Source organism: Phascolarctos cinereus, unplaced genomic scaffold (assembly GCF_003287225.1).
Source record: "Phascolarctos cinereus isolate Bilbo 61053 unplaced genomic scaffold, phaCin_HiC Scaffold_3;HRSCAF=262, whole genome shotgun sequence".
NCBI classification, from domain to species: domain Eukaryota; kingdom Metazoa; phylum Chordata; class Mammalia; order Diprotodontia; family Phascolarctidae; genus Phascolarctos; species Phascolarctos cinereus.
Genome location: NW_027555736.1, coordinates 136,308,977 through 136,334,256, shown reverse-complemented (window position 1 = coordinate 136,334,256; position 25,280 = coordinate 136,308,977). Strand labels below are relative to the sequence as shown.

General features: G+C 37.0%; 1 protein-coding gene and 1 pseudogene across 1 annotated transcript in view; both read right to left on the bottom strand.

Annotated features, from left to right (window-relative positions):
• ENTREP2 (endosomal transmembrane epsin interactor 2) overlaps positions 1-25,280 on the bottom strand; it is a 534,833-nt gene that overhangs the window by 57,157 nt on the left and 452,396 nt on the right. The gene's annotated exons all lie outside the window — the stretch shown is intronic.
• Positions 2,657-3,166, bottom strand: LOC144456221 (centrin-1-like; annotated as a pseudogene).

Sequence of the window (25,280 nt, the reverse complement as noted above, 5' to 3'; positions counted from 1 at the left end):
TTTAAGTGACAACTAAAATGGAATTAAAAAAAACAATTACGTGGCAATACTGAAGCAGGCAACAGATTCAGGGAAGAAAAATAAAGTTTTCCCTCTTTATAGGCAGATCAATAAATAATCAACATAAAGTTAAAAAGAGGCATTTAAACCATATTCTATAATTTAGGATATGGAAAAGGGATGAAACTACAAATATAACAGAGTCTATAATTACTTTTTAATCAAGGAAAATGACAAAATTTGAATAAAAGGTAACAAAGGTGAAGCATTACAGATACCTGGAAATTAGAAAACATTAAGGCTCCAGGACATCAACTTGTTTACCACATGAAGATGTTACTGTCCAATGAGCAGGTCAAATCTGTAACTATTTCTAGATTAACCCAATCATATTTGTTATGGTTTTAAAATGTGATGCCCAGTGTATTTAAGGAATACGATTATTTTAGAAGAATACTGTATGCAGAGATATAATGAAAGAGGGGAAAAGGTGAGAATAGGGTCAGGGAAAGCCAAAACACAGAAAGGAAGAATATAGGATGTGAAGGATAAGAGGGGAAAATAATACATGGAAGAATGATGGAAAATCTAATCATGAAAGTATCTTTGCTGTGGCAAAAAAGGTATTTAAATGTGGAAATAATAGAAAGTTACAAAATGTATTTGGTAATTTTGGTAAAGTCATCTAAGTTCCCTTTTCAGTTTGGGGTAATATTCAGTACTATCCACACTTTATGCAATGAATAATGCGTCAGACCATCCCCTTTTATTTCTTATACATAATTTGTTTCTTTATCTTTAAACTCAGTAGTAAAGTTGAGAAAAGTCAAGCTTAATGTTTCCCAATATCACTAATGACTGCTATGGCAAAAAAAAATAGTTAACTCTTTGTAAAATGAAGGGTTAGACTACATGACCTCTAAACTCCCTTTAAGCTCTTAAGCTATGATCCTAGTATCTACTGACCCAAAGTATAACAGAATCTCTTAGATCCAAATTTCTTAGACTTAGAATAAGGCAGATATACAGGATCCTAGTCTTAGAGATGGAAGGAGGTTTAGAGGTAATTTAGTCCAATCTCTTCACTTTACTTAAGAGTAAATGCATGTCCAAAGAAACAAAACAATTTGTCCAAAGCTGCACATAAGGTTGCATATAAGAACCAGGATATGAACCTGCGTCCTTTGATTTCAAATCCAGTGCCATATTTGGAGGCATTTTGGTTCATTTTCCTCCCTTAACTAATGTACCCCTAGATATTGCTGGTTCTTCTTTCAAGAAGTTTCTTATGTCTGTCCCATTCTATCATTTCCACCCTTTATAATCTTATACTCGGCCTCGGGCAAAACAGCATTTTAGCTGCTTTGTCTCCAGTTTTATCCTCTCTTTTATTCTATAGATCTCCAGATAAACCATCAGAATACTGTTTTGATCATATTAATGCTCTACTAAAAATGTCCAACTCTACCTACTATTTATGGAATAGAGTCTAAACTCCTTGATTAGTCACTCAGAATCCTCTATAATCTGCCTCCATGCTATCCTATTCCTTTTCCCCTGAAGAATCCATGACAAAAGTAATTTATTACAGCTACACTGTATCCTAAATATAGCATATACTTGGTTAACAATGTGTCTTTGTATATGTTCTGTTCCTTGCCTAAAGTGCCATCCCATCAGCATTCTGGTTTTTCAAATCATGTTCCATCTTTCTCCCATCTTCTCCAAGAGGGCTTCTCAAAACATTTCAGCTCAGAGTGATTGTTTCATCCTCTGACTTCATAGCGCTTGAAATCACAGAAGCATAAAATCTCATGACAGGAAGAGATCTTAGAATCCATCCATTCTAAACACCTTTTTTTAAGATTAGTAAAGCAGTAACTAGAAAGTAAGGGACCTTGCCAAGAGGGTTACTTCATTTGTGGTAGAGACAAAAAACAAAGCTTTCTTGCTTCCCAGCACAGTACTCTTTTCAATACTAATCACGCAGCAATTAATCATGCACCACCTTAAGATCGCTTATACTATTGTCTTGAATTATCTGACTTTCTATATGGATCACTTGTCTCTGAACATGATATCTTATATCTTATACTTGATGTATCCCCTATTACTCTTTGTAGAGTCCCTTCCATGTAGCAAGCATTCAATAAATATATGTTAACAAGAAAAATATGAGTAAGCATGACACAGCTCTTCTTTCTTATATTTAAGATTTGCGAAGGAAAGACAAGAGATAAAACCACAAAAAAGAAAATGGACAATTTGGATTACATAATTTTTGAAATGTCTTTGCAATATAGTTTTATTGTACACTTCATACAAATAAGCAACTCTTTTTTAAAATGAGAACAAAGGAAAAGAAGTCGAGTTATTTGTAATTTTTGAAATTGTATTTGGATATATTTCCTGTCAACATTATCACTTAGAGACCTGGATCAGTGAGGTGAGAAAAGAGAAGAAAATTTTGTATTCTTAACCTGGGATTTGCAAGATAGGCTTTGCAAATAATTAATCCTCCATTCTTAGAATCAGCCCAAGTTCCTGAAAGCCAGTATTTTCATACCTTCACTTCTTGGTCAGAGCTGGCCATGAAACAGTAAACATTAAAGGATTAAATTACAGAACAATATAATAAGGAGTAACATCCTTTTTATTAAACAAAGTTATAAAAGAAGCAGTATTTTAAAAGGGTGGTTTTTTTCACCATCCTCAAAAACTCTTACTCGTTTATTTCTCCAACTCCATCACAATCAGTTTTATCCAGCATTTCATGAGGTTCGTCATCTGATAAATTTTCTCTCAATTCCTTACAAATCCTCTTAATATTTTTCAGGGCAATAGTTCCTATACAATCATCATCAAATAATTTGAATGCCTTCAAAATTTATTCTTTTTCATCCTTTTCATTCCTTTTCACATGCCTCATGGCAAAACGGTGCCAAACCCTTCTTTACTAATCTCTGCTAGCATTTAAAAATTTCTTCTTTGGCTCAGTCTAAGGCATATATTACAATCTTTAATTTCTTCACAGCAATGCTTCTGGATCCACCAATATCAAAGAAGTGAAAGGTCTCTTTAATTTCTTGTTTCCATCTCTCAGTCAATTCAATTTTCATATTAGGCTTCTTGTTTTGTCTGGACTTGGTCAATAGTTAGATGCCATACAGCAGTACATAGTGCCCAGCCCTGCTGGGTCAGTGCATAACACTGCTCCAGGACACAGGCACTGTCATCATGCTGCCACAGAGCTGGTTTTGTCTACTCTTCATGCTACAATTGTTGCTAAGGCAAGCTCTGATTACACAAAATTAAGAGAGTTTATGCACAAACAAAAGAATGCAGCTAAAATTAAGAGGAAGAAGGCAATTAGGGAAAAAATCTTTGCTGGGTCTCACATCTAAGATATATAAGGAACCAATTAAAATATGTAAGAACATGTCATTTCCTAGTAGATAAATAGCTGAGTGGTATGACTAAGCAGTTTTGTAAAGGAAGAAATAAATCTAAGCTACCAATAGCCATGTAAAAATTTTCCAAATCATTAAAAATCTGAGAAATATAGAAGTCCCATCTCATACTCATGATATTATCAAAGTTAACAAAAAATGAATAGGTCAAATGTTGGAGGACCAGTAGAAAAACATGGACACTGATGTACAGTTGGTGGAATTAGTCTAGCAATTCTAGAAAGCAACTTGGAATTGTGTCCCCAAATTCCCTAAACTGTGCATATTCTTTAACCCAGCCATATTACTACTAAGCTTATACCTAAAAGAGATCAAAGAAAGAAGAAAAGGACCCATATGTATGAAGATATTTATAGCCGTTCTTTTTTGTAGTGACAAAGAACTGAGGACAAAAGTAGTATTCATTAATGGGGAAAATAGCTGAACAAATTATAGTATATGAATATAATGGAATACCATTTCCCTGTTAGAAATTATGAAACGGATGGATTCAGAGAAATTTGGGAACGCTTGTATGAACTGATACAGAATGAAGTGAAAAGAATCAGGAAAATAATCTATAAAATGACATTATAAAAACAAACAACTTTGAAAGAACTAAGAACTGTGAATGCAATGATCACCCCATGATTCCAGAGAACCAGTGATAAAGCATACTATCTACTCCTGACAGAGAGGTGATAGGAAACAGAAGGATACATATTTTCAGACAGGGTCAGTGAAGAAATTGCTTTGCTTTACTGTGAGTAAATGTTAGGAGGGTTTTCGTTTTCATTTATTTTTAGTAGGGGGAGGTAGGACAAAGAGAAAATACATTTTTGTTCATGAAAAAAATTAATTTAAAAAAATGGAAAGGAAAAATGATTTACCTAATTAACTTTCCAGACTCCTGGATAGTTTACATAGGAAAAAAAAAACACATAAATAAAATGAATCCTCTAAGCAATTATTACTGGAGACCTAAATAGAATCCATGTAATGCTGTGCCTTTTATTTTCCCCAAAATTTTTAGAGTTACAGGAGCACATCTAGGAATAGCTCTCAACAATGAAGTCTAGCTATGCTAAAAAATGATTTTGCATACAGAGGTCTCTAAGGATAGCATATAAACCGATTCTACAAAGGAAGTGAAAATTAGTCTTTCATTTTAAGAGGATAAGTGGTTCACTGCAGAATCTTTGGAAAGTATAATTTCAAGTTGCTAAAATTCAATTTAGCAACTTTACAAATTTAAATATACAAAATGTCAGTGCTCACAATGCTGTATTCAGTAAAACATTACCAAAAACACAATTTAGTAAAAAAGCACTTATTAAGCACTTATGATGTGAAGAGTACCATAGATACAAAAACAAAACATAAAGAAGTCCCTGTCTTTAATAAATCTTCATGAAGATATAGTGAAATAATCAGATTGATTCTGTGTCCTTTTTTTTAATTGGTGCTATTCATAGTTAATTTATTTTATCCTGTAACTGCCTAAGTCATGATTCTTTACCTCTGAATTTAGTTCAGAGATTCAGCTGGCCTGTAATGAGTTAAGTTTAGAAATCCAGTTCTCTTGCTAATCATTCTCTTATTCTTGGCTTAAGGAACTCTATTGTCCTTGAGGGATGTAGGTGGACACCAGGAAGTACACCACCAAGCTATCCATCAAGGATACCTGGTTTGTTATCTGAAGAAGTCTGGTCCACTCTCTCAAATCCTGCAGGTGGACCTAAACAACAAACATTTCTTAGTCACAGGAGGGAAGGAGGGGGAGCTTCTCATTCCCAATTTCTAACCAACCATATTGTCCCCCACATCTCAGCTTTGTAACCAATCATATTGATTTCACCATTTAAGATCTCGAGCTCTTTTAACCAATCATAACTTGTTTCCCATCTACAAGTCTTGTTTTTTGTTCTATACTCCCCAACATATAAAAGAGAACTGTCCCTCTCATTTGGGGTCTTAACTTTGCTGAGGAAGCTGAGATCCTATTTACTGGTAAATTTGCACTTTACTAATAAATTGATCATGCATGGAACTTTGTGCCTCAGTTTAAGTTATTTTTATCATAACAACAGGATATAAAGAAATAAACAACGAGGAAGATCAGGAAAAACTTCCATAAGAGGTGGCAAATGAACTAAGCCTTGAAGGAATCCAGGGAATCAAAGAGTTACCTACGCAGAATGGTAATAGGGACAAGCTATACACATAAAGGTAGTGAGGTAGGTAAAATGGCAATTGCAGGAATTGGCAAATAAACCAGTTTAGCTAAAAAGTAGAATGAGTAAAGAATAACAAAAACATACCATATTCGCCACTGGCTGAAGTGGGAGAAGAGGTTCGGGTCATGGGAGTTGAAGTTAATGAATCAGAAGTATTTATTGGTTGTTTGAAGGAATGTCAACATGTTTTTTGGAAGAAGCAATATATAGGAGGCTTTACACTGTAAAGGGCACAGAGCCAGTTTCTGAACTCCTCTGAAAACATCAATGACTCCCTATCGCCTCCAGAATTAAATATAAATTTCTCTATTTGCCATTTAAAGTTATTCACACTCAGGTCCCTTCCTATCTTCCAGTCTTTTTAAGACATTACTCCTTTTTATGTACTCTACAATCCATCCATATTATTCTAATTGTTATTCTTTAGAGATGACATTCTATTTCTTTGTCCTGGTTGTCATACATATTTTAAAAGCTAAGTGCCACCCTCCCATCCCCAACCTCTAACCTCCAACCCTAGAATTCTTGGTTTCTTTTGTTTGTTTGTTTTGTTTGTTTTTGTTTTGTTTTGTTTTTTGCAAGGCAGTTGGGATTAAGTGACTTGCCCAGAGTCACACAGCTAGTGAGTGTTACATATCTGAGGTCAAATTTGAACTCAGGTCCTCCTGACTCCAGGGCCTGTGTGCTATCCACTGTGCCACCTAACTGCCCCAAATTCTTGATTTCTTTTAAGACTCAGGTCAAGCACCACTTCTTGCAGAAGGTCTTAACTGCTCGTACCTTCCTTCCATATGTATTTATTTGTATTTATCTTGGATGTACTGATATATGTCTGTGATGTCCACTTCCTTAGAATTAGCTCCTTGCAGGGAGTCACTATTTTTGCTTCTTATTTGTATTCTCAGTACTTGGGACAGTTTCTGATAAATAGTAAGACCTTAATAAAGGCTTGTTGATTGATTGATTGACTTGGGATAAATAGGTACCTATAACCAAGACTTGGTGATATAGGCTGATGGAGTCTGCCTCAAAGGAGGAGAGGTTGTGAATAATTGTGGCAGAATGGGAATCTGGAAAGAGAATGAACCTTGAAGAAAGAGAGATCGGGGCAGCTAGATGGTGCAGTGGATAGAGCACTGGCCCTAAAGTCAGGAGAACCTGAATTCAAATCTGGCCTCAGACTAAAACACTTGACACTTACTAGCTGTGTGACCCTGGGCAAGTCACTTAACCCCAACTGCCTAAAAAAGAGACAGAGATCAAAAGGAGCAAAGGGAGAGACTAGAAATGGTGTCAAAAAATTTATGTTTATTTTTCTTCCTGACTGAGTTTGCAATGGGCCATTGTGAGAATGTCTATTTTGTACTGAAGAAGGTAGCCAGCAATGCAGTGTTTTCTAGGGGGCACCAGTTTTCTATTAAGTATGGTAAAAGGTCCTGTTCTTGAAAAGAGAGATCTAATATGAACAGCAGTTTCTTAAAGACAGAAGATGGACTACAGAGGATATGATGGAAGTGAGGATAGAGAAGGGGAGAGACTTATGAAGGACGGGACTAAGATATATGTAGATGAGAGAACTTGAAATGGCATCAGAGGAAAGGGTTTGTTTGCCTATGTAGCTGGTGACTGAATCATACAGATTTAGAGAGGAAGAGGACAGAGCTTTCTGGTCTATTGTACTTCATCTAGATAAGTGGTATGGGAAACTTTCACTGAGATAATAATACTTTCTAGCAATGTTGGTCTGCAACTGAGTTGCCTGGAAGGAAAGGAGGCACTAAGGTGAAGTGACTTGATCAGGATCATGTGATTGGGACATAAATATTTGATTTAGACTTCTACCTTCAAGGGGCTTGTAATGGCAGAGAGCATCTGCCATCAGCTACTTCTCTGTCAAGCACCTGGGAAGAAGCGAGCTTTAGTCAGGCATCTGGGAGACTAAAATACCTGGAGATTAGGTTCCCAGGGACCTGACTATAATTCAAATATATAAGGATTCATAGTTGGGAGATTCTTTGCATGTGGGCTGAAAAAAAAAGGTCTGGTATAAGAGGCTATATTCTTAGACAAAATGATAACGTGGGTTCTGCTGAAAATGAATTTTATAAAAGAACCAACCTGTGACATCATACAAAGATCCCATAAAAGGTTCCAAATATATCTCACAGCTTTACATACAGAGTACTTGGTCATTCTATCTATGTTTTCTTGTCTCTGAATCTCATAGATTTTAGTTTACAAATGTAAACTACCTAAACTATAATCTAAGTAAATAAGTATAATCTGTACCCCACTTTATTTTTTGTACGGTAGGACCCTGGACTCTGAAAGGTGATCTTTCAACTTATCTTTCCCAGAACTAGCTGTCTTGGACGTTCCTAATCATTACCAAACAACTATGGCCACTGTCCTTATCTTACTCCCATTGATTATTGGATGCTGCTCCACCTTTCTACTTTCCCTTTTTTAATGTTCTTCCATTTTGTATCATTTTAACAGAGAAAATTACATTCACCATATTTCAGATATTCAAGAAAGCAGTAATGGGAGAGAAAAATAACAATCCACCACCATCTAGAGTAAATGTGTTCTTTCCTGGGTTAATTTGGTGTGTCATTATTTTTATGTTTATTTTGCTGAATATACAAAAAACTTACTGGAGGCAGACTTTCCCTCAATTCTTTCTTTGTCAAGTTTGGTTTTGTATTTAAAGGCTGCTGAAGTCCAACCCAACATCAAAAATCTGTGATTCTATGGGATTCTTCTGATTAAAGAATCCACTGTCAAACTACCATGATTACACTATAAAAATGTAATTTTACCATTTAAGCCAATATTTCCATCAAAATTACAATTCTTTAAATTGTTATTGGTATTGTAGTATAAGAGGATACAGTTCACTAAGATTAACAATCATTTAAAAATTGATATTTGTTGGGCATATAAATATGTAAACGAACTGGCACTTGGTTGCACCATAAGCCAGTGACAAAACTAGGACTGGGAAATTAGTACAACTTCTAGTGGATTAGGTAACAAAATTTTTTATTCATTAAAACACTGAGTTTCAAACTAAATTAAAGTTTACAAAATGAAGATCATTAAAATGTTGGGCATGGAGGGCATATAAAATTTGGCCTGTAAAATGTTATATTCAGATTCTAGAAAATTAGAAACACTTATATACTATGTTTAATATCAACTGTCAGCTGACTTCAACAAGGAGGTCGAGGATTACAGTCAATCCTAGGGAATCAAAATGATGCCTACTTCAACTCTAGGGCAATCTCCTATATAGAAATGACAGTAAAGTTCTATTGCACAGTGGGCTGAAGGTTAACAAGAGTGATTCATACAAAGAAAAATATTTCAAAGTCAAAGAGAAGCATCTTCTGTTAGATAGGAAAGAAGAGTAGGTAGATATGATTGATATTTTAGTTTAAAATGGCACATCACAATGAAGTAAGGAGAAAGAAGAAACCATATATACAATGAGTACAGAATGTAAATGGAAAGAACAACAACAAAACAGTTGAAATTGAATACTGTGAAATTACAATGACCCCCAAGAAGAGATATGGGAAAGGAAGTACCTCTCCCACTACTATGCACAGATAGGCAAGCCTTTGGATATAGAACACTGTAGATAATGTCAAACTTTTTACCAGTATATGTTAGTAAGTTTTTGCTAAGCTCTTTTCTCTTTTTTATTCTTTGTTGTAAATTATGACTCTCTTGGTGGTTGGGGAGGAAAATATTAAGAAAAGTAGGTGACTAAAACCAACAGAAATCATGTGATTATACCAATAGATGCAGAAAAAGCTTTTGATAAAACAAAGCACTCATTCCTATTAAAAACACTAGACAGCATAGGAATAAATGGAGCTTTCCTTAAAATGATAAGTAATATCTATCTAAAGCCATCAGCAAGCATTATCTGTAATGGGGATAATCTACCAATAAGATCAGGGGTGAAATAAGGATGCGCATTATCATCACTATTATTTAATACTGTACTAGAAATGTTAGCTTTAACAATAAAAACAGGAAAAGAAATTGAAGGAATTATAACATGGAAGGAGAAAATAAAATGATCACTCTTCACAGATGACATGATGGTATACTTAGAGAATCAACTAAAAAACTACTTGAAATAATTAACAACTTTAGCAAAGTTGCACAGTATAAAACGCACACAAATCAGCGTTTCTATATATTACCAACAAAGCTCAGCAGTAAGAGATAGACATAGAAATTCCATTTAATATAACCGTAAACAATATAAAATATTTGGGAGTCTATTTGCCAAGACAAACCCAGGAACGATATGAGCACAATTATAAAACACTTCACACAAATAAAGTCAGATTTAAACAACTGGAAAAACATCAATTGATCATGGGTAGGCTGAGCTAACATAATGAAAATGACAATTCTACCTAAATTAATTTATTTATTAAGTTCAGTACCAATCAAACTACCAAAAAAATAGAGCTAGAAAAAATAATAAAATTCATCTAGAAGAGCAAAAGGTCAAGAATATCAAGGGAATTAATGAAAAAAAAATGCAAAGGAAGGTGGCCTAACTCAACCAGGTCCAAAACCATTTTATAAAGCAAGAATCATCAAAATTACTTTGTTCTGGCTCAAAAATAGAGTGGTGGATCAGTAGAATACATTAGGTATACAAGACATAGTAGTAAATGACTACAGTAATCTACTGTTTGATAAACCCAAAGATTCCAACCTCTGGGATAAGACAAAAACTGGAAAATAATATGGCAAAAACCAGACATATATCAATATCTTGCACCCATATACCAAGATAAGGTCAAAATGGATACATGATTTAGACATAAAGGGTGATGCCATAAGCAAATTAGGAGAGCAAGGAATAGTTTACCTGCCAGATCTATGGAGAATTGAAGAATTTATGAACAAACAAGAGATATAACATTATGAAATGCAAAATGGGTCATTTTGATAACATTAAATTAAAAAGGTTTTGCATACTATTTTCACTTTTTTGTGGCTTTTCCCTTTTGTTCTGCTTCTTCTCTCACAACATGACTAATGTGAAAATGTTTACATGATTGCACACGTATAACCTATATTAAATTGCTTGCCATCTTGGGGAAGAGAGTTAGGAGGGAAGGAGAAAAAATTTAAAACTCAAATTATTATAAAAAATGAATGCTGAAAACTATCTTTACATGTAATTGGAAAAAATGAAACATTTACAAAAAAAGGAAAAGTGGGTGAAGAAAAAACAAAGGATACTAATACAATTATTATTTTAAAATAGGGCACATTAGTCATATTTGTTATTCATAGGTAAAACATAACTCATGCATAAGGAAGAGGATTGAATTTGATGACCTCTAACCTCCTTTCTTTCTAACTTTGAAATTTGACAATTCTATGCTTCAATGTTTGCTGAGTTCAAAATCATATAACCACAGGCCCTAAAAAGTAGAAATGATAAACAAAGTACAGAATGTATAGGAAATCAGTGGAAAAGGGTTTACCAGTCAATGTTATATGTCATTTATGCTACATCTGAATTAACAGAGGATAACAAGATTCATTAAGATCATCTTTGGCTATAAAGAACCAAAATGCAACACAGATGTTATCAACAGAAACTTTACGTTTCATATAACTGTAAACTTCTGCTATCATTTCTGTGCCAACAGACATTCCCAGAAACTGTAAAACACATGACCATCCTTCTCCCATAATTCAGGTGACAAGTCCTATTGCCTACTGGCAATACTTTTAATACCTTGTTGGGTGTCTATCTCATATCCCATCAATCTCTTGTTGTGGTAGACTTACCCTGACTCTGAAGGACATCCACCAAATCCTTGCCATACATCATAATTGTAGATTGAAGAATACAGTAATAATTAAAGAATGAAAAAAATTATTAAATGTTTACTATGTGTAAGGCATTGTGATAAGCACTGGGAATAGAAATGCAAAAAAGCAAGTCAGTCCTTGGTCTCACAAGTTTACATTCTGATGGAGGAACATAAGACAAAAAGGGGAAGTAGAAAGGTGAGAGCAGAGTCCAATAACGAGTGGGAGTGGGATGAGAATACTGGCCCTAGTGGTTTGGTAATGATTAGGAATGTCTGAGGGAGATGGCTTTGGAAAAGATAAGTTGAAAGATCACCTATCATACAAAGCTCAGGGTTCCACATCTTTTCGTAGGATAGTTCTGCCGCCCAAGCCACTTCACCAGCATGCTTCAGTGGTCACTAAGAATTTTAAAAGATATATAAAGGGTGCATGTTTCCTTTGAAAACCATATCCTGCAGAGGCTTATGTGAAATTCGCGGGGAATGTCACAAGGCAGTAAGTGAAAGCAAAGGAAGTTTGGAAGCACTTGGGAGGAACTCTAATGGGGGCAAGTAGATGAGAGGCAAGCTAGAAAGGAAAATGCTAGAGATTGATAAGAACAAAGTGTATAGTAGGTGAAACTAGTGCTGGCAGTAGAATAATTTCTCCTTAATGGCGTCTATTTCATGCCAGTACTGGCAGTCTCAGTAGAAGAAACAGCAAGAAGTCTCCACATTCATCCAATTTGCAAGTGAATTCCATAGGCTGCAGAGCTGTGCTGAAGAGCACTGTGGGAAGCAGAGAAAAATGGACTCACAGTCTTCAGTTTTTTAGAGCCTTGGGAGGTTAGCAGTTTTGGGAAATGGGGGTTGTGTTTGCTGTGTGATTTAACACTTTATTATTTACCCTCTATTCTTTTAAAATAAATGTCTTTTGTGTCATTATGATATATGTTTCACTTGGGTCTGGTAGAGGGATATTTAGTGAAAATAAGGCTTTATGAGCTATGACATGAGATAGACCATTTTCTCTCTCAGGATACAAATCAGGGCATATTCAATAAAGGGCTGTATTAAGAGACCAGGATGCTCCATACACGAGGGCGTGTCCATAGTATTTTAAAAATTCTTTTTATTTTTTTTCAAGTGAGGCAAGTTGATTCTTAGTTTTAACTGAGGTTATTTGCTCTGGCACAAGGACACTTTGAAAATAGTTTAACGTCAACCCTTTTCTCATTGAAACTAAAAGATAATGAATGAAACAGTGGACAAACTGCTGGGCCTGGAATCAGGAAGACCAGAGTCCAAATCTGTCCTCAGACATTTATTTGCTGTGTTACCTTGGGCAAATCACTTAACTATTTACCTCAGTTTCCTCAACTATAAAATGGGGTTAGTAACAGCACCTACTTCCCAGGACTGTGATGAGGACCAAAAGAGATAATATTACTAAGCACTTAGCATAGTACATGGTACACAGTAGACACTATATAAATGTTTATTCTCTTTCCCTTCTCAAAGACTAGACTAGTTGTTTGTTATAACAATTATATTGTACTATGTCATGTCACTGATGCTTTATTGTTGAAATGACATTGAAAAACTATCACTGTATTTTGCATTTTTGCATTTCGGAGCCGTTTTACAAAACTTTCCTTTCTGAGATGGACTTTAGGAAACAAATGAAGGAACTGTTAGCCAACTTCATTAAGAAATCTGGTAGACTAAATGATTCACAGTGATGACTTGGAAGAAGTCTAGGAGGATTTGGATATGTGTATATTACTGGACTTTGAACAAAGAGACCTACCATGAGTTATCTGTTAGGTGGGGAATATTTTCAGCATCACCAGATCTCCATACCAAAAGGGATGAGAATAAGATGGACTGTATTTGCCCGATAGCATTCAAATATGCCTCCAAGAAATTCTGTAGCCCTTTCTACTTTTCAACGGCTTATAGAAAGGGTAGTTAGTGAGAGATATGAACTACTCAGAAGTGCTGGCATATCAACCAAGTCTGGATTAAGAGCCTACTGTGTGCTAGAAATTGGAGACACAAAGACAAAAGCATGACAATTCCTGTCCATAGGGAGCTTACTTTTCAAAAGGGAAGGCAATGTGGACACACAAAGGTATATAAAAAGCCATAAAAACTGATTACAAGGTAACATTGGGCAGAGAAGAAAGCATTAGCCCTTGAGGTAAACTGTAAAAGCCTCAGGCAGAAAGCAGTGCTTGAGTGTGAGTCCTGAAAACAACTAGTGATTCCAACAGACAAAGATGAGGAGAGGCAGATGCATCCAGGCATGGGGTGGGGCAGCTAGTGCAAAACATGGAAAAGGGAGATAGAGTGTAATATATGAGCAGGCCAATTTGGCTAGACCACAGAGTATGTGGAAGTGAATAATGATTAATAATAAATATGTAAATAATAACAATAAATTTATCAGCCCACAAAACAGCATCAGAAAATACTCAGTTTCTACAAAGATTATATACCACATTCACTGTTGTCCCCTGGGAAGTTATACCTCTTGGTGATGAGGAGGATAAAGGCATTGGAGAGCTGGCCAATTAGCACCTAGCTTAATGCACTGACCATAATATAGGCATCATAAATACTTGGTCAATGAGTCAGACTCCAAGGAGGGCCCAGCTACCATTTCCATACAAGAGAAATAAAATGGAGTCAGGTTATGAAGAGACTATAACTACAAGATCTTATGGAATTTGAAAAAATGTTGAAAGAAGACAAGGAAAGCCTAGCAAAAATATTATACTGGCAAGAAGGCATTAGTCTGAAGCTGACAATTAAAGGTCTGATCATAGATCATAGAACAGTGTTGGCTTTTGATGATCTCAAAATGTCTTTTGTGTAACATGCTGACACCAGTCTAGAAGGCCTGGGAGCAGTTATATACTCGGGAAGTGTTGACCAACAGAAGCCTGGGGCATTTCCCAGGAAACATATTGTAGACAATGAAACCTAACATCACACCCACAAATTAGATCTATTGTCTTTGAAGTAGGCTGTCACTAATAAGGTCTGACAATACATGTTTGGAACCTGCTTCCAAATTTAGACAGAGAGACACCAACATATTTTGACAACTGCTAAGCTGAATGCTACCTGTCAGAGATAGATACTAGCACTAGCCAACTATGAACTCAGTGTGCATTAACGGTCAGGGATCCTAAAAGGGACACACACACCCTACATGCCCTGTATTCCTTATGTACCTGATGCCATAGTAACAACCATAGAATGGGTGAATGTAATCTATGACATGCAGAGCTGATTCAATAACAGAGAAGTACAGCTGAGTTTAGGACTCAAGCTTCATTCCCCCAGAGAACATCCAACTGTTCAAAGTGTGACAGATACTGGACCTCTGTGATGGAGTATTGTATTGGACCATAATGGATTCAACCTGAGGTAAGAGAAGACAGTTGGCGTTATTCAAGATATACTGATTTATCACCATCAATGTAGTATATATGATTTTGGATATAGTACATGAAAGAATCCTGGGTCTGGTGCAAAATAGATTTTATAGGTCCAAGAAAGCAGCCAATGTACAAAAACATGAGATTTGTACGTATATGTTCAAAGGAAAGTGCTAATGACTCAGATGGCTCATCTGGAGAATATAAGTACCAGCAAGCCTTTGGAGTTTATGTTGTTAGATTTTCTTTTTAATCTCTTGAAGGAAATGAGAAGCAAGCAATGTCCTAAGATGGCAGACCTGGTATGCACAGGCATTCCCAGTGAAGACTCAGAAAGCTTCTACAATTTTCCAAGTTATTATCAGAGACGTATTTCTCTGTTAGGCTTCTCTGTCAGGACCTATTCTGGTCAAGGCTGAGATTGAGAGCCAGCTATTCAAAGAAATGTTAGCTTTGCTAGCAAACAAGAAATTTACAACTATATATTACCATACTCAGGGAGACCCAAAACAAGAGCATTTTAATAATATACTAATGAATATACTGTGCTTCATTGAAATCAACACGTGACATTTCTAGTGCACATACTATGTTGCCAAGACTGATGATACCAGCTTTACCTCAAGCCCGCTGATATTTGAGCAAAGGCTATATTTACCCATTGATTTGTATTTTGGAATTTTGGAAGATGGAACAAATGTGGAGACTCACAACTAGTAGGTCTCTTGACTGAGAGATCAGATGAGTAGGTCTACTGCCTAGCTATGGATTAAGCTCAGAAAAACTTAGGAAGGAACAAATAATGGTATGATGCTTGAGTTTGAGGGACTATAGCTTGGGATTAGAGATCTGTTCAGTAATCATTGTGTCTCAGGAAAATACAAGATAGCAGACTAGCAGAGAGTCATCTCATACCAGGTTGCTGAAGGACTGAGAAATTTATCAGCCCACAAAACAGCATTAGAGAATACTCAGGTTTCTACAAAGATTATATACCACAATCATTGTTGTCCCCTGGGAAGTTATACCCCTTGGTGATGAGGGGGATGAAGGCATTGGAGAGCTGGCCAATTAGCACCCAGCTTAATGCACCAACCATAATATATGCATAATAAATGCTTGTTCAATGAGTCAGACTCCAAGGAGGACCCATCCACCATTTCCATATGAACTGTAAGAACGAGGTCATGGCTCTTATACAGATGATCAGGATTATACATCAGAAGAAGGGAAAATTGCATGTTGATAGCCCCTTATGGGTCAGATAAGTCAAGAGAGGCTGTTCTGACCCAAGAATGACCTCTTTCCAGAGGTGAGGCTTGAATATAGCAGCAATTCATTTCCTGCCAAATGCTACACCTATGAAGGTCCCCAAGAAAAACCTACCAATAGAATTCAAATCACTCGAGCCTGGATAGCCAAGGCTGGTTAAATGGTTTCAGAACTATAACTGCAAGATAATGAGGATGACAGTAGGTTATAGTGTGTGGAACATCAAAGGCACTTAACAAATGTTTTTTGACTGACGAGATGAGTAATAGAAGAGGTGGTTGGTTTCATATGCAATTAGCTGCTGTCTATCAATATAACATGGACTTAGTTTGCAGCCCTAAACTTTTGATGTTATGTATGGCAAATGATCTCCCTATTTTGTCTACTGTATTCAGCTTTCCTGTATGTGCTATTATTTTGTTGTGTATTATGTTTCTGTATGCGCTCTATGTCTGAAGCATACAATTGGACCATATGTACTAAGTAACTATAGGTAGATTATGTATTCAAGATACCATATTATTAAGCTATATGAAAATTGATAAATGTGTATAATGGATGCTTATACGTATTTTCGATTTAGTTTGCAGTCTCTGCCTACTTATTTATCTACTTATTTATTTTAACTAAGAGGAAGATGCAGAGGAGACAAGTTCATGGGATCACAGAGCCAGAGCTATAAGTGACGTTAAAGTCTATTTTATCTAATCTTCTCCTATTTCAGTTGAGGAAAATGAAGGCCAGAGAGTTTAACTGTCTTTCTTCCAAGGTCGCCCAGGTAGTAAATAGCAGAATCAGGATTTTTGAGCAGAGGTCCTCTGACTTCAAATCCAGGGTTCATTCCAGTGCATCCCCCATTGCTTAGCTTACTCCAGTGGTGGTACTCCTGGTGGGAGGAGAAGTGAATCTTGAGGTTTCAGTACTTGTGCTTTAAAAGTAATATTCACTTGTTTCTCTAGACACTGAGGTTTCAGTGTTCAGCCACTGGTCAAGTGACTAAAACCCTTTTCCCATTCTATGGCCTGCACAGCTATGCTGAAAAGCAGTGTGGGGAATAAAGACCAAGTGAATGTATGAACTTCAACTTATGGAGGCTAGGAGGGTGGTAATTTTGAGAAATTGGATATTGACTATTTGATTCAACTCTGTTATTTACCTTGCATTCTATTTGAATAAATGTGCTTTGCCTTAACATGATATCACGTTTCATTCTGGCTTTGTCAGGGTAGTTTCAATGGGAACCAGGTATTATTTAATAGAAGACCATTTAATAGAGGATAAAATTGCAAATATGTCTTTAGCCCCCCAAATTTAAGGTTTCCTGGAAATCATATTATTTAAGTTCAATATTATCTTCCAGTATAGTATAGATTAATGAAGGGCAGCTAAGTGGTATAGTGGATATAGTGCTGGGCCTGGAGTAAGGAAGACTCATCTTCTTGAGTGCAAATCTGGCCTCAGGCATTTACCAGCTATGTGACCTTGACAAATCACTTAAACCTGTCTGCCTCAGTTTCCTTATTTGTAAAATGAGCTGAAGAAGGAAATGACAAACCACTCCAGTATCTTTGCCAAGAAAACCCCAAATGGGGTCACAAACAGTCAGAGATGACTTAAATGACTGAACAACAACATAGATTAATGAAATTCACAGATCAAATGCCTAGCTCTGGAGCCTCTTCCATTTTTTTTAATTTTCACATTAGTGATGTTGTAAGTAAGAATTAGAACCACCAGAAAGAAGAAACACAACTCAACAGAAGAGGAAAAAAATAGCAAATAGTATGCTTTGATCTGCATTCAAACTCCATAATTCTTTCTTTGGATGTGGACAGCATTTTCCATCAAAAGGGCTTTAGAGATGTCTTAGATACTTGTATTGCTGGGAAGGGTTAAGTTTATCAATATTAGTCATCACACAATGTGACTGTTATTGTGTACAACGTTCTTCTGGTTCTGCTCACTTCACTCAACATTAGACCACACAAGTCTTTCCAGGTTTTTCTAAACTCAGCCTGTTCATCATTTCTTACAGAACAATAACATTCCATAACATTCATATACCGCAACTTGTTCAGCCATTCCCCAATTGATGGGCATCCTCTCAATATCCAATTCTTTGACACCACAAAAAGAGCTGCTATAAATATTTTTGTACATATGGGCTCTTTTCCCATTTGTATGATCTCTTTGGGATATAGCCCTAGAAGTGCTATTGCTGGGTCAAAGGGTATGCACATTTTGATAGCCCTTTGGGCATAGTTCCAAATTACTCTCCAAAATGGTTGGATCATTTCACAACTCCACCAACATTTTCCCACATCTTCTCCAACATTTATCATTTTCTTGTTTTGTCATGTTGGCCAATCTGATAGGTGTGATGTGGTACCTCAGAATTGTTTTGATTTGCATTTCTCTAATCAATAGTGATTTAGAGCATTTTTTCATATGACTACAGATGGCTTTAATTTCTTCATCTGAGAACTGCCTATTCATATCCTTTGACCATTTATCAGTTGGGGAATGATAGGCTCTTCCATTTTTCTAATAAAAACCAAATGTAATTTTTATTTCCTTTCAATCTTCTGACCTCTCATTCTGTTACTCCATATGAAAAGGACTAGAGAGTAATAATTACACTTTCATTGGTTATTTTTTCAGTCTCAATCAACTGATATTTTTGAAGCAATTTCAAATAAACTCTGGCTAAAATCCAACTATAGGAAAGAGAAACAATCATCTAAATAATCTCAAACTAAATAATTCAATTTTTAAATAAATGATAATTGGCCAAATGAGATACACAAGACATACTGTGATATGTGAAAGTATCATAAACATAAAGGAAAGAAAATGAAAAGAAATGGAAACAGATAAAAGGCACTTAAAGGAAAGGGAGTGGAAAAGGAAAGAGAGAAAAGAGTGGTGATTCAAGCAGGGATGATTTAGTTTAGGGCTTTGAAACTCTTAGGGGATAATCTTAATAAAGGAATGATAATTCAGTGGCATAGTTGTGAAGCAGAGAAAAACTTGCCAAAACAGGATACACACACACACACACACACACGTGTGTGTATGGATATACATACATATATATATATATATATATATATATGCATGCACATTTACACATACAGACATAAACAATCAGTTCAGGGATCAATTTTCAAAGTATCTTAAACAGCAGGATATTCCCAAAGAACTGAAAAGATCACAGAAGGTACTGTCATTGAAAATGGTAACTGAGCTAATATCTGTAATGATGGACCCATATGTCTAGTTTCTTATCTCTATAAAATGCTTTTTATGAAAATGGTCTTTGATTAAACATATCAGAAGGATCAAGTAGACTTATGTAGGCAATTTTCTACAGGAAATCACTTTTTCAGCATCCCATAACTAATTATGGTGCATAGAGAATATAAACCCTTGCTATCTATTTGTTAATTAACAAAAAAAACCTATTTAGCATATTTGAACAAAATGCAGCCTTAAAGGCTCTCTTCAAATCAGAAGTCTCATACATATCTAAAAATCATATAGGAGTCTAGGAGAAAAATTTTGCTTAAATTCTTCACTGAATTTCAACCTCAAGAAATTCAAGGAAAACAAACATCCACAAATATAATTACTGAGGCTGAATTTGTAGTCTGAGAACTTAGGTGTGAATCCCAGCTCTGCTACTTACTATGTGACCTTGGGCAAGTCACTTAGCAGCTGTTATGAGACTGAGTTCCCTCATCTTTAAAATTAAGTGAATGGGCCAAGATGGAGGATAGAGGCTGCTGGTGCAGTAGAAGTAGCAGTAGTAGTAGCAGTAGCAGTAGCAGTAGCAGCAGAGTAGGGAGCTCTCAGCCCAGAGATGGTAAAGGTCAATTAACTAGTCAGAAAGAGATTATAGGAGACCCTTAGCTGGCACTGGGTGCAGCTGGAGCTGGTTGGCAAGTCTATTGCCCATACCTATTTCTGGGTTGTAGTTCCGGGGCCGAGAAAAACACTTGTGGTTGATCATAAGGTAGCAAGGGTACTGGCCCCAGTTCTAAGGCAGAGAGGAGAATTAACTCTGGAGGTTGCAGGAGAATTCCAAAGCCAGAAGGAATGCTAGTACTTATAGCTGCAGAGCAGTAGGAGCCCTTCTTGGCTAAAGACCAGAGCTCAGAACAGGAGAGTAGTAAGCACATTTCTCCCTGGATCACACTACCTTGGAAGGATTAAAAATTTGCAGAACTAGTTCAAAAACAGCAGCACAAAAAAGATTGAAGCTTTAAACAGTGTCTCCTCACCCCTACGTGAGTAGAGCTTAGTTTTAACATAAAGTTCAAGGTCAAGAAATAGACTGGAAAAATGAGCAAACAGGTAAAAAAAAAAGGAAAGAGAAAGAACTTGATCATAAGAAACTATCACAGTTGCAGGGAAGACCAATACACAAACTCAGAAGACAATAATGTGAAAGCAGTTACAACCAAAGCCTCAAAGAAAAATTTAATTGAACCCAAGCCCAACAAGAATTGCTGAAAGATTTAAGAAAGAGAATGGTAGCCCTATTTTTCCTTGAAGGCCAACTCAAGTTTCACTTCCAACCATGTTGCCCTCCTAACTCAATAAACTCTAAATAAACTCCAGTGGCTCCTTATCACTTCCAAGATTAAATAAACAATATTCCTTCCCACCTTCCACAGGATCTTGTTTCAATACTTACCTCCTTTTTCTTATGCATCTTAAATCTTCTTTTCCTCTGGTCCCTTTCCATATACTTACAATATAAACCAGCACATCACTTTAGTGCCAAAAAACCTATCATGTTACCCTTATATCTTATGAAATTATTATCTAATTTCTTTTATCTCTTTCACATTCCAGGATCTATCTAGGAGTCTCATTTTCAGGGATAACTAAGTCTTCAGCACTTCCATTGGGTAGATGATGATTTGGGCCATGGCTCTTGTGAGGAGACCTGCAACAAAACATTCACATGAATTGCAACTGGGGTACAAGACTGGTCTCTGATATAGTCATGGTGATTGTCTTATCACAGGGATCTAGATGAGAATGAACAATATCCACTGAGGAGGAAAATGGGGGAATCCCTAGCCTTTTACCCAGTAACTCTTAGGACCTATTTCATGTTTCTGTAATGGTACAGGAGATGATGACAGCTGGAATCATCTTTATAAGAATGGAGGCTTTTTTAATACCCTCCCTCCACCCTTGCAAGTGGATGTGGAAGAAGAACTCAAGCACAGTGACCTATGAAGCACTCTTGATCAAGACCTATGCTTAAATGCCAGTTCAAATGAGGGCCAAAACACAATTGGAAATTTGGTCATAAGTGATACAGATGGTACCATAGACCAACAAAAGGATCTCTAGGTCTTCCATGTAATGCTGGAGTCACTTGTTCTTCAGGATTTCCCAGAAAAGTCCATTCTAGCATATAAGATAATGCCCAAGATATTGAGCAGGGAGCTCCTGTAGAAAGTGAAGAGCTCCTAATGGTCTAACATCTGCCACACATAATCCAGTTGTCCCTTGTACTGGACTCTTCAATGAAGGGTTAACCATGTCTTCAGTATTTCCTTAGGGTAGATGATAGTTTGAAACATGGCCCTAATGAGAGATCCTGCAATAAAGAATTCATGCATTTGCAGTGTCTCTTGCTTCCTTGGATGACCAACTTGATTTGCTTATATGCCATGAATTTGATAGCTGATTTGGGCATCATCTTGAGCACACTGATTCCATTCACAAATCAGTGAGTGGATGCCATCCTCTGGACAGATGCCCTGCAGAATCCTGGAAAATTTCACTGGTTGGTCATCTGGTCAAACGGAACCCTAATGATCTATGATGCAGTCTCTGCTACCATCTGTTTCTACCACATGCCTGATGGATTCTCCTGTTTATTAAGTCTACTGGCACTACCAGAGACTTGCCAATGTCCAGGACCATATGCTCTAATTTTTCTAGGGGTTGTATCAGGAAGCGGTTTTGCCATTCTTGCCAGTCACTGGTCAGTGTTTCACTATGATTCCATGATGTACAGAATCTCTTTGGCTTGCTACTGGAATTTGGAACTCAGGGCTCCCAATTTTTTCTAGATTTTAGAAGCATCTATGCAGCCATCCTGGTTCCAATCCACACTGTGGAACTTAAGTAGCAGCTATCTCTGATACTCCTGCAGGTAGTGACAGTTTACTTGAAGGATCAGGCTCCCATTTTAGTCTGTGCTTATGTCCTGCAGGATCTCCTGGTGGATCTGTTCCACATTCTCCCAAACAGACCAGTTCTCAGTGGCTGGTGAATATATGCTGGGCTATACTTGGTTTTTGTCTCAAGATGCCCCAACACTGCTTCTGCTGGTGCTAGTCAGTCTGTCAAAAGGAATTTAATAAGCTCCTATTTGTGTTAGGAGGGCAGCTAGATAGCACAGTGGATAGATGCTGGTCCCAGAGTCAGGAAGACTCTTCTTCCTGATTTCAAATCTGGCTTTAGACACTTAGTAGCTGTGTGACCCTGAGCAAGTCACTTAACTATTTTTTACCTCAGTTTCCTCATTTATAAAATGCTCTGGAGAAGGAAATGGCAAACCATTCCAGTTTCTTTGTCATGAAAACCCCAAATGGAGTCATGAAGAATCAGACACAACTGAAAAATGACTGACTAGGGGTATCTTGTAGCAAAGGAGGAGGAGGGTAGCCTGAAACCATACTTTACTTGCCTTAGGGCTGCCTGCTTCATGACTCTGAGAGGTGACTTGGCCCACACCACTGGTCCTTAAGGTAGGGGAGGGAGCAAGAAGAGTAAAGGAAGGGAAAATAGAAGGTGTGTCTCAGGTTCAGTAGATCACACCTCAAAGTCATATTGGACTGGCCTAGGCTAAGATTGCCCCCCAGCAACAACTTCACCCAATAGCAAAACCAACTGCTCCCAGGATGGGAGAGGGAAAGTGACAGGGCCAAGGGGGAAGCCCTTAGCTGATTCTTTTTTTTTTAAGATATCATCCCTTCATATTCAACTCACCTTGTGCCCTCTGTCCCTGTCTTTCTATACACACACACACACACACACACACACACACACACACATACACACACACACACACATACTCCCTCCAACTATCCTAATACTGAGAAAGGTCTCATGAGTTACAAATAACATCTTTCTATGTAGGAATGTAAACAGTTCAACTTTAATAAATCCCTTATGATTTCTCTTTTCTGGTGACCTTTACATGCTTCTCTTGAGTCTTGTATTTGAAAGTCAAATTTTCTATTCAGCTCTTGTCTTTTCAAAGAGAATGCTTGAAAGTCCTCTACTTCATTGAATATCCATTTTCCCCTGAAGGATTATACTCATTTTTACTGGGTAGGTGATTCTTGGTTTTAATCCTATCTTCTTTGATCTCTAGAATATCATATTCCAAGACTTCTGATCCCTTAATGTAGAAGCTGCTAAATCTTGTGTTATCCTGATTGTGTTTCCACAGTACTTCAATTGTTTCTTTCTTGGCTGCTTGCAATATTTTCTCCTTGACCTGGGAACTCTGGAATTTGGCTATAATATTCCTAGGAGTTTTCCTTTGGGGATCTTTTTGAGGAGGTGATTGGTGGATTCTTTCAATTTCTGTTTTACCATCTGGTTCTAGAATATCAGGGCAGTTTTCTTAGGTAATTTCTTGAAAGATGATGTCTATGCTCTTTTTTTGATTATGTTTTTCTTTTAGTTTAATAATTTTTAAATTATCTCTCCTGGATCTATTTTACAGGAATGTCTTCTATTTTTTCATTCTTTTGGTTTTGTTTTATAATTTCCTGATTTTTCATAGAGTCATTAGCTTCCCTTTGCTCCATTCTGATTTTTAAGGAATTATTTTCTTCAGTGAGCTTTTGGACTTCCTTTTACATTTGACCAATTTTGCTTTTAAGGTATTCTTCTCCTCATTGTTTTTTTGGGCCTCTTTTGCCATTTAGGTTAGTCTATTTTTTAAGGTGTTATTTTCTTCAGCATTTTTTGGGTCTCCTTTAGCAAGCTGTTGACTCGTTTTTCATGATTTTCTTGCATCACTCTCATTTCTCTTCCCAATTTTTTTCTATTTCTCTTACTTGCTTTTCAAAATCCTTTTTTAACTCTTCAATGGCCTGAGACCACATCATATTCTTTCTTTGACTTTGTTGTCTTCTCCCGGTTGTATGTTTTGATCTTTGTCACCAAAATAAGATTCTATAATCTGAGTGGTTTTTTTTCCTGCTGTTTGTTCATGTTCCCAGCCCATTACTTGACTTTTAAGTCTTTGTTAAGGTAGGGGTCTGATTCCAGTGTGGAGGGTATATTGTCCCAAACTTAAGGTGTTTTGTATAGCTATTTTCAGAGGTACTTCTAGGGACCTGTAATTTTCAGTCCTTCCAAGGTGACATGGTCAAAGGTGAGGTGTTTACTCCTTTCCTGGCCTTTCTTTGGTCCAAGAATGACCACAAGCACTCTTTTCTGCCTTGGAACTGTGAGGGGGATTCTCTCTACACCACCACTAGCTCTGCCACACCAACACTCCTCCTTGCCCTAGGGCTGCCACCCAGGACTGAAACCCACATCCAAGTATGGGCAAAGCAAGAGAATCCTGCCTCAACTCCAGCAAAGAGATCCCTGCAATCTCCCTTTGATCAACCATTGGATTTCCCCTCAGTCCATGGGCCTAGATCTCTAGATGCTGCTGCCACCACCACTGCCTCCCCAAGGCTGTACTGTGCTCCCCTCTCACCTAGGTCCGACAGACTTTTCCCACTGACCTTCTAAGTTGTCTTTGGTGTTTGTGGGTTGAAAAGTTTGGAAAATGCAACAGCTGCCCTTGATTCAGTCCCCTGAGGCCTGCTCCAGGTTTGCTGAGGCCTGGTCTTTGTTTGCATAACCCACACTGAACTGTGCTCCTCTCCCAGCCTGGAGCAACAGAACTTTCCCATCAACCATCCAGGTTGTGTTGGGCTAGAAATTTGTTTAATTCTGTCTTTTTGTGGTTTCTGCTGCTCTAGAATTTGT